At 42.2% G+C, this 9,695-nt stretch overlaps 1 pseudogene across 1 annotated transcript; it reads right to left on the reverse strand.

Moving 5' to 3' along the window:
• Positions 1-3,088: 3,088 nt before the first annotated feature.
• On the reverse strand, positions 3,089-6,157 carry LOC309817327 (ATP synthase subunit g, mitochondrial-like; annotated as a pseudogene). The gene has a single exon. The product of its transcript is annotated as an ATP synthase subunit g, mitochondrial-like (transcript).
• Between the last annotated feature and the right edge of the window lie 3,538 nt (positions 6,158-9,695).

Raw genomic sequence — 9,695 nt, forward strand, 5'->3', positions numbered from 1 at the left:
ATCTCTGACCCTCTGGGCCATGGAGAATGGTGGTGTTTTTTGTTTTTTTTGTTTTTTTTTTTTGCGGTACGCGGGCCTCTCACTGTTGTGGCCTCTCCGGTTGCGGAGCACAGGCTCCGGACGCGCAGGCTCAACGGCCATGGCTCACGGGCCCAGCCGCTCCACGGCATGCGGGATCCTCCCGGACCGGGGCACGAACCTGCGTCCCCTGCGTTGGCAGGCGGACTCCCAACCACTGCGCCACCAGGGAAGCCCTGGAGAGTGTTTTTAAAGGTGTAATCCCATCCAGTGCCTGTGTTATAGTGTTGAGTCCACAGAATTCCATGGTCCCAAAAATCAGTCTCAGGGAAGCATGGGGGTAGAGTGGGATATGGGCAGGATTCAGTTCAAGGTCACTGTCCTGGCACCCAGGTTCCCAGTTTTATGTTTTAAGTAATCTAGTGGGCAATGAAAGTGCTGCAGACCACACAGAAAATAAGGTAAGGGAGGCAGTAAAGAAAGATACAGGTAATAGAATGGATCACATGCTGTGTGATCTTGGGCCAGTTGCCTTTCCTTTATGTGCATCAGTTTCTTCATCTTTAATGTAGGGATAATGGTACTACTCTCTGTGGTGGTCATGAAGATTAAATATAATGCTTGTAAAGTGCTGGAATGGTAATTAGAGCTGTTGGCAAAATATTCAGGTTCTCCACCTGCCAGGCACATGTACTTTCCATGTGATTAATTCTGGTCAATGAATGAGCTGTGAGCAGGAGTGATGTGTGTTACTTCCGGGCTGGAGCATCTAGTGGCTGGTGGGAGAACTCCCGTGGACCCTGTTTCTTTCTGCCATGGTGATGGGCATTGGGCTCTATTAGCCCAGGCCTGGGAGTGTGGATGACAGTGCAGAGATCCAGCTATTCAGCAGTGACAGTGTAGGAAGAGCGAGAAATCACCCGTTGATGATTCTGCTTTGTTACCAGCCTCCTGCTACAAGTGCTTAGAGCAATCTCTGAAATTTAGTAAGGGCTTATTAAGTTACAAAAAGGAAATGGGTGGGCTATAGCATAATAGGGTTTATCATTCTTTGAGTGGATGTCAGGAGACTATAGGACCCTCTGTTCTCAACGTGGCTTTTTCCGTTACCCACCGCAACCCCCTCCATGCGTGCATGTGGCTCTTACATACCCCCAACCCGCAGCCCTCTGACACAGACAGTCCGTCCTTAGGTGTGGCACCTGCCTCAAACCAGGTAGAAGATACATGAGGGTTTTTTGAACCTGGAAGATGTGAGGTTTGTGTCTTTAAAATGGTGGAAATGATAAGATAAAAACCTTGAGTGATGCTGATTATCATGACTTCGGCCATGAGGAAGAAGACGCTTGGAGCATCAACAGAGGAATGTCCCTGAGCAGCCAGATGCGTCAGGTCCTTACGGTGTTTGACTGGCTTCCGGTTGTTCCTGAGATGCAGCTGCACCCTATCCTTCCCATGTTCGTATTCTGTGAGCAAGGAATAACATTCTCCACTATTTTTTTTCAAAAGTACTAGTTTGAACTAAATTTAAATTTAGTGTACTTAAAATAAATTAATAAAGCTAAAATTAAATTTACTGATTTGAACTAAATTCTAGTTACTTGCAAAGTAACACAGTCCTACTTCCAGCTCTTGCACCAATCTGCTCTGGAGCTTCTTGGGGATCAATCTTGTCATCTGTCAGATGGGGGCTGGGATATTAGTCCTACCTGCTTTTTTAAAAAATTGAAGTATAGTTGATTTACAATGTTGTGTTAGTTTCTGGTATACAGTACTACCTGCTTTATTAGTCATCATTTTTTTGTTGCAAAAAACAAACCACTCTAGCTAGTTCAGTTTATTACAGGATATAAGGTAACTCAGTCTCTGGAAGGGCCAGAGAGAATTAGTTTGGAGGCTTTCAGCCAGGGCTGGTTATCTCCGTTACACCTTTGGCCCATTCTGTTCAAAAACTCAGCTCCTGAGTTCTTTGCCCCTGCTGTTTCTGGAAGCTTGAAGTTTCTATCACCCTTACTAGTATCAGTTCCACACTGACTTCATGTTATCCTCTGATGCAGGGTTTCTCAACCTTGGCACAATTGACATTTTGGACAGGATAATTCTGTGTGTGTGTGTGGGCTGTGTGTGTGTGTGTGTGTGTGTGTGTGTGTGTCCTGTACATTATAGGATGTTAGCAGCATTGTTGGCCTCCCCACATTACATGCCAGTTGAGACAACCAAAAATCATCCCAGGTTGAGAAACACCATTCTATTGGATCAAAGCTTCACACTCGACTGCAAGCAGACTGTGCCAGGGCAAGAGTTCAAAAAGAGGCCTGTGTGTCATATGTCTATGTATTTAAAAGTAATAAATCAGGCTAACAAGATGTTTAGTAAAATATGTTTGTTCTCATCTCCTATCTTGACAGCTTCATAACAACAATGAAACCCCAAACAAATTTGGTTTTATATGATGAAGTTGGCAGAATGTCTAAACTGAATTATTGCATATATTCTGAGCAAGTTAATGGGACAGCAATATTTGAATGAGAAAGACATTCATAATTTATAACTATTATATATTCCATAAAATTTATTTCTCTTGCCTTCATTTTTCATAAAATCACTAAATATGTTGTTATAATAAAGGTTTTTGCATAGTTTATGTCCTACAGGCAGTAATGATCCAAAAGACAAAAAAAGTGTAATTAGTTTCAAAATATAAAAATTTGAATATGTTTTCATAGAAGATATAAATGAAAGTTAATGTAAAAATTTAAACATTTTAAAGCTCAAAAGCCTCAGTGAAGTTGCTTTTCTAAAGTATTCAAAAGTATTAAAATTACAGGGCAAAATACAGATTATATAATGAATATCAAAGTTTTAAAGTTGTTTAAAGCTAGAAAATTTTAATTTAATATTTTGAAAACAATTTTATTAATAGTTTTATTATGTAGTATTTCTCTTACATGACTTATTGCAGTTCTAGTATTCAGTGTCAATCTAGTTGCTAATTTAAAGAATTGGTATTACTTTATATTTCTATCTTTGGATAGAAGAATGGAAATTTCTATCCAAATAGAAATTCTCTATCTCACATACACAAATTAGAGAGTGATATTAACTACTTAAACTGCAAAATGTTCCTTGGAAACGACAAGCAGGAACATGAAGAGAAACAGAAAAATGGATGCTCAGCACTGCTGGCAAGTGATGCTTATTATGCTAGAATCTATTGCACACGTGCTGCTTGAGAAGGAGAAGTTATTAAGAAGTTAATTAATTTGTCCTTTCACTTAAGTATTTTCAATGCTAAAATTCTTCACATACTCTGACACGGTGCCTGTCTGCAACACTGGCAGAGGCCACTCCCCACAAACCTTTCTGATACTTAGATACAGTTGCCCTTTGTTTAGAGATTTTAGGGTAAGAGGTGAAGAGAACATTCTTGGGGGCCTGAACGGTGTTACGAAATGGGATGTTTAGGATTACAGTTCATGCTGAGCCAGTGCTAAGTGTATGATCCTGAATGACAAAAGCACCCTGTGTTCCTTAATACATTTATTTTTTTATGTATTTCTGAGATACAGGGCCAATCTTGCTAGGATGTAAGTGCACTACTGGCTGCAAGGGAGACAGGGAAAACAAGTCCTGAGCCTCCACCTTGGGGATATTTAGACTCACAATGTAGGAATTTCCCCAAACATAGAAGGAGAGCTTAAAAGGTGCTGGGAAACCAAAATGGGTGGAATAGGGAAGTCCAGGGCTCCATTCTTTCCCCAAAACAACTAATGAGCTGGTGAAGACTGTCAGTCAGCATTTGAAGAACTCTGAAATCTAACCAAAAACTAACAACAACCAAGGGAAAACCTGGTGAAGAGAGAAACTGCTTCTTTATGGTGAGAGGGTGCAGTGGCATTTCAGATTGCCCACCCACCATCCCCCACGCTCCACGGCCGTGAGGATGGTGACCCAGACTTCTCGTGCTGGTTGCGAGTGCCAGAAGGGAAACTATTCTCGAACAGCTGTGGTGGTGGGGTCAGCCTGCCTGGTGGCTCCCTCAGGACAGGTGGAAAGGCTTCCTGTTTCCTCAGGGCATTCCTGGGGCTGGGGTGACACGTTGCTTTTGCTAAAAGCATTTAAAGGCACAGGCAGGTACTGGCCTCAGCACCCTGCAGCAATACTTGGGACAGGTAAAGATCAAGAAGCCTGAGAAAGAGACATATATGGGAATAGGGCTTTTCAAAGCTTCCATGCGTGCCTGGGACTCGAGAAAACCATGTGCAGGCTTAGAGTGAGACACACAGAGAAGGCCTGAGAAGACTCTGGGCTTTCATCTCTTGCTGGCCTTCAGGCTCTGTGCAAGCAGGAAGTGAAGCTAAGGCAGAGTTGCAAGTAACCTCTACTAAGTGTTCAAGGCGTGCCCTGACACAGATCCAGTTGGCAAAGACTAAGAGGGTATTTTTTCTTTCCTGTAAAAGAATTCTTTATTTCTTTTGTTGGCTCCAGACATTTAAGGTAACTCTGCCAAAATAGCAGTTGTCTGATAAGCTAAAGGAACACAGAATTCAGTGGCAAAGACTACAGACCTTACAGAAATACAAAAGTCACTAAATAAGCAAACAACAGCAACCTATAATAGGCAGAGGAAGGAAAATCTGACTTCCGGAGTTGCCACATATTCAAAATATCCAGTATTCAACAACCAAAAATCACAAGCTATGCAAGTAACAAGAAATTATGGCCGTTCACAGGAAAAAATTAATTAATAGAAACTGTCCGTGGGGCAGCCATATTTCCTCACTAAAAATAAAGCCCTGTTTTAGGGCTGTGAGGATGGGATGTGTTTAGAATAAATGTATACATGTGTGGTGACACTGAGGAACCACTGTGTGGTGTGTTCTCTCTCTTTTTTTTTTTTAACCAATCACTTGTATTTATTTCAGGACATAATATACTATTTTGACCCATGGACGATACTAAACTATAATCCTGTTAAATATCTATAGGATATTTTATTTTTGTAAAGATAGGTCCTTAAAAAAAGATTAATAACATATCAAAATTAAATTGAAAACACAGGTCATTGCTTTCATTCTCTGTCCTAGTGTTAAAGATGTTACAAAGACACAGAATATCACCTGGCTGGTCTCTTGGGGAAGCTATATTCAAATTGACAAAAAGTACCCCTACATTTACAGACACAGCTGTTGTCAAAGGGGTCTTTCTCTGATTTTAGCAAAGAAAAACAGTCCAAATTGTATTCTTTATACTAGGTGATTTAACTAGTATATACCATGTTTGGCACATGGTATTATTCTTCTCCTACTGGAACAAGTTCTTGTTTTCTCAAAGCCTTTCCCCAACTTTTCTAAAATTAAGCTTAAATATCATTTATTTCAAGCCTTCAAAGTAAAATGCTATCCTCATACATACATGTACCAGGTTGGTATATTCGTATCTATCCTTTCCAATTGTAGGCTAAGCAAAGACATGCATTTAGAGCTGTATTAATGTGTTAAAGTAAAAGACAACCCAACTTAATATCAAGAGAAATTGTGACCTTCCATGTAGTGCTTGGCAGAGAAAACACTGATTTTGACACATTGCCTTATTTTATTCAAATAGCCGTCTACTCACACATGGTCCAAGAACACCCAAATAACAAAGCAAAGACTGGTCTTCAAACATTATAGCCAATGATGCCACGCTTGCCTATGATCTCGCCAACATAAAACCACCTCCACACCTCAGTGGCCACCAAACCATTCAGTAGAACTTCCTTAACTGTAAGCTGTTTGAAGCTACCAGTTTGAGCACTATTGATAATTTTTTTCAAGCTCTGAATAGCTGTAGGGATCTCAGCAGGGGTTGGAGGAACCAGCTCAACCTTGGCATAGTGCCAAAATGTGGCCAGTCAAGGCTTCGAGTAAGTCACAGCAGCGCTGACCAGCGCCGGGGCCTTCTCCGCGAGGTTACGGACAAACTGGGCCATGGTTCTAGGATGGAAAGCCCGTCGCGCCGACTGGCCGGCTGAGTGTCACCCTCCCGGCCGTGATGTGTTCTCTTGCTGTTTGGATGGGGTTGTGTGTCTGTATCCTCTTAGAAAAGTATACAGTGTGCCAAGGGAGAAAGGGGGAGAGCTCCCAGGAGCACGTGGTTCCAGCCAAAGAGATGGTGGTGTGGGCGGGTGCGTAGGTGCCCAGGGAGAGGCGGTCCACACCCAGCTGAGTTTCCAGTGTGATTGCTCCCAAACCAGAGAGAAGATGTAAAGTCCCTGCTTCCCGAGGCGTCCGAAGGACAGGGGCTTTGTAGAGTGTAACCCAGATGCTGTGTGAATGGGAATATAGGGGAGGGCGGGGCCTTGACAATGAACTTGACAGTAGAATGGACTGTGGGGATATAGCTTAGCCTTCTTCCCTTTGAGCTTCAGTTATCTCATTTGTGAAAACATGATGATGATGATGATGATAATGATGACGGCCATACTTGGACTGTGCATTCTGTGTTCCAGACGCTTAATATAAGAACTCATTTAGTTTTCATGTTAATATTACAAGGTGGTGCATTTTACAGATGAGGAAGCTGAGGTGTAGGGAAGTTAGGCCACTTGGTTGTACAGCTAGTATTTGGAGAAAGCAGATTCAGATCTGGCCTCTGTCTTAAGCACTGCCCTGGCTTCATGGGCTTATCATGAGGATTAAATGGGTGAACACATTAAGAACTTAGTCTGGTGCCTGGCACAGGATAAGTGTTCAGAAAATCATAACAGCTGTTGTTATCAGTATCAGAATCCAAACATACAAGTGGGGGCTTTCTCCAACTCACTCATGTCAGATGTGCTTATGTGCGTAAACAGCCACGTTTAAAAGGGGAGTGGGGAACATCGTTTTGCAACTACCTATTAAACTGGTGGATCTTTACTTAGAACAAATTACGAGCACCTTTGTGCTGCCTGGAAGGTAAAATTTGCTCAAGCCTTCCCTTGTTTTACCCCAGCTTGGGCCCACTCGGCTGGGTGAGCTGACCCCACCATCTGTCCCTCAGCCCCTGTGCTGCTTCCCTACCAGGCACTGACCTCGCATTTGTCTAACTTCCTGGTCATGAGCCAGTCTCTCCCGCTAGACCTCAAAGGATCTGAGAGGTTCACAGGAGAACACACAGGATGTGGCTGGTCCTCTGGGTGATTCTGAGGGGCCCCAGTGTAGGCCCTGAGAAAATGTGGGCAGCCCCATCCCCAGTCCATTCTGGTGGTCTGTTTGATAGAGCAAAATCCAGATGTCAGAGAATTTGATTTTCTTTGTTTCTTTCCCGTGAAATAGAATGTGGATCTGGTGTATGGTGAAGAATCTAGTGATTCATATTTTCTGCTTATTTGGCTCCTGGCTGAATGGGAATTTGCATTACGTAGTGTCTGACATTTTTCTGAGGAATCAAAATAAGTTTCCTATTCAATTAATAAGCAAGTTTCACAGCCAAAGAATCCTCTTATTTTTACAAGTGGGATATTCCTTGGTGGAGGGTGTCTGAGTAGTTGATCCCTCTCATGTCTTCCATTTCCACTGTCCTTGTCTGTGCAAGAAGTTAAACTACCTCATTCATGGATTAGGAGCTTCTAAGAGGCAGTTTGGGAGACTTTGACCTTGGAAGCTGGGAGTGAATTCTTAATATTCACCAGTTGTGGGGTAAGAGTTTGTGTCTCCTCTTTGTTCTTCAATCCATCAGCTTCGGACATGCTCACACAGGCCACCTCCCTTGGGCCTGGGGTCACTGGAGACAAAATATGAAGGGAACAGAACAGTGTGTAGGGTCCAGTGTGCTCTGCCCTCGGCTTATCTGGGAAAAAACCCAAAAAACTCTGCTGCCCTTGAGGTGGAGCTTAAACCAGGCTTGTAGCTGGGCCATGTCTGGGAAGCCCACAAATTAGTTTCAATTAAGTTTCTTTCCAGTTGGTCCCATTTGTCCCATCAGACTGTAGGCTTCTTGAGGGCAACTCAGCCATGATTCCTCTTTCCCTTCCTTTCTCCTCCTGTGCCATCATGTGTACAGCACAATGATTTTTAAAAAAAAATTTGTTGAAGTATAGTTGATTTACAATGTTATGTTTAATTTCTGCTGTACAGCAAAGTGACTCAGTTATAATATATTCTTTTTCATATTTTTTTCCATTATGGTTTATCACAGGATATTGAATACAGTTCCCTGTGCAGTAGGGACCTTGTTGTTTATCCATCCTGTATATACAAGTTTGCATCTGCTAGTCCCAAACTCCCAATCCATCCCTCCCCCAACCCCTTTCCCCTTGGCAGCCACCAGTCTGTTCTCTATATGTGTGAGTCTGTTTTTGTTTCGTAGATAAGTTCATTTGTGTTGTATTTTAGATTCCACATATAAGTGATATCATATGATATTTGTCTTTCTCGTTCTGACTTCGCTTAGTATGATAATTTCTAGGTCCATCCATATTGCTGCAAATGGCATTATTTCATTTTTTTAATGGCTGAGTCCTATTCCACTGTATATGTGTGTATTTATATATGCATTTCAATTCCCTGATGATTGGTAATGTTGAGCACTTTTTCATGTACCTGTTGGCCATTTGTATATCTTTGGAAAAATGTCTGTTTAGATCCTTTGCCCATTTTTTAATCAGATTTTTTTAACATCTTTATTGGAGTATAATTGCTTTACAGTGGTGTGTTAGTTTCTGCTGTGTAACAAAGTGAATCAGCTATACACATACATATATTCCCATATCCCCTCCCTCTTGTGTCTCCCTCCCACCCTCCCTATCCCACCCCTCTAGGTGGTCACAAAGCACTGAGCTGATCTCCCTGTGCTATGCAGCTGCTTCCCACTAGCTATCTATTTTACATTTGGTAGTGTATATATGTCCATGCCACTCTCTCACTTCGTCCCAGCTTACCCTTCCCCCTCCCTGTGTCCTGAAGTCCATTTTCTACAGCTGCATCTTTATTCCTGTCCTGCCCCTAGGTTCTTCAGAACCATTTTTTTTTTTTAGATTCCATATATATGTGTTAGCATACGGTATCTGTTTTTCTCTTTCTGACTTACTTCACTCTGTATGACAGACTCTAGGTCCGTCCACCTCACTACAAATAACTCAATTTCGTTTCTTTTTATGGCTGAGTAATATTCCATTGTATATATGTGCCACATCTTCTTTATCCATTCCTCTGTCGATGGACACTTAGGTTGCTTCCATGTCCTGGCTGTTGTAAATAGTGCTGCAGTGAACATTTTGGTACATGACTCTTTTTGGAATTATGGTTTTCTCAGGGTATATGCCCAGTAGTGGGATTGCTGGGTCATATGGTAGTTCTATCTGTAGTTTTTTAAGGAACCTCCATACTGTTCTCCATAGTGGCTGTATCAATTTACATTCCTACCAACAGTGCAAGAGTGTTCCCTTTTCTCCACACCCTTTCCAGCATTTATTGTTTGTAGATTTTTTTAATATATATATATTTTTTAATTAGTTTCTGCTTTATAACAACGTGAATCAGTCATACATATACATCTGTTCCCACATCCCTTCCCTCATGGCATCTCCCTCCCTCCCACCCTCCCCATCCCACCCCTCCAGGCGGTCACAAAGCACCGAGCTGATCTCCCTGTGCTCTGCGGCTGCTTCCCACTATCTATCTACCTTACGTTTGGTAGTGTATATATGTCCA

This window comes from Mesoplodon mirus (genome assembly GCF_964341445.2).
Source record: "Mesoplodon mirus genome assembly, chromosome: 15".
Lineage (NCBI taxonomy): Eukaryota > Metazoa > Chordata > Mammalia > Artiodactyla > Ziphiidae > Mesoplodon > Mesoplodon mirus.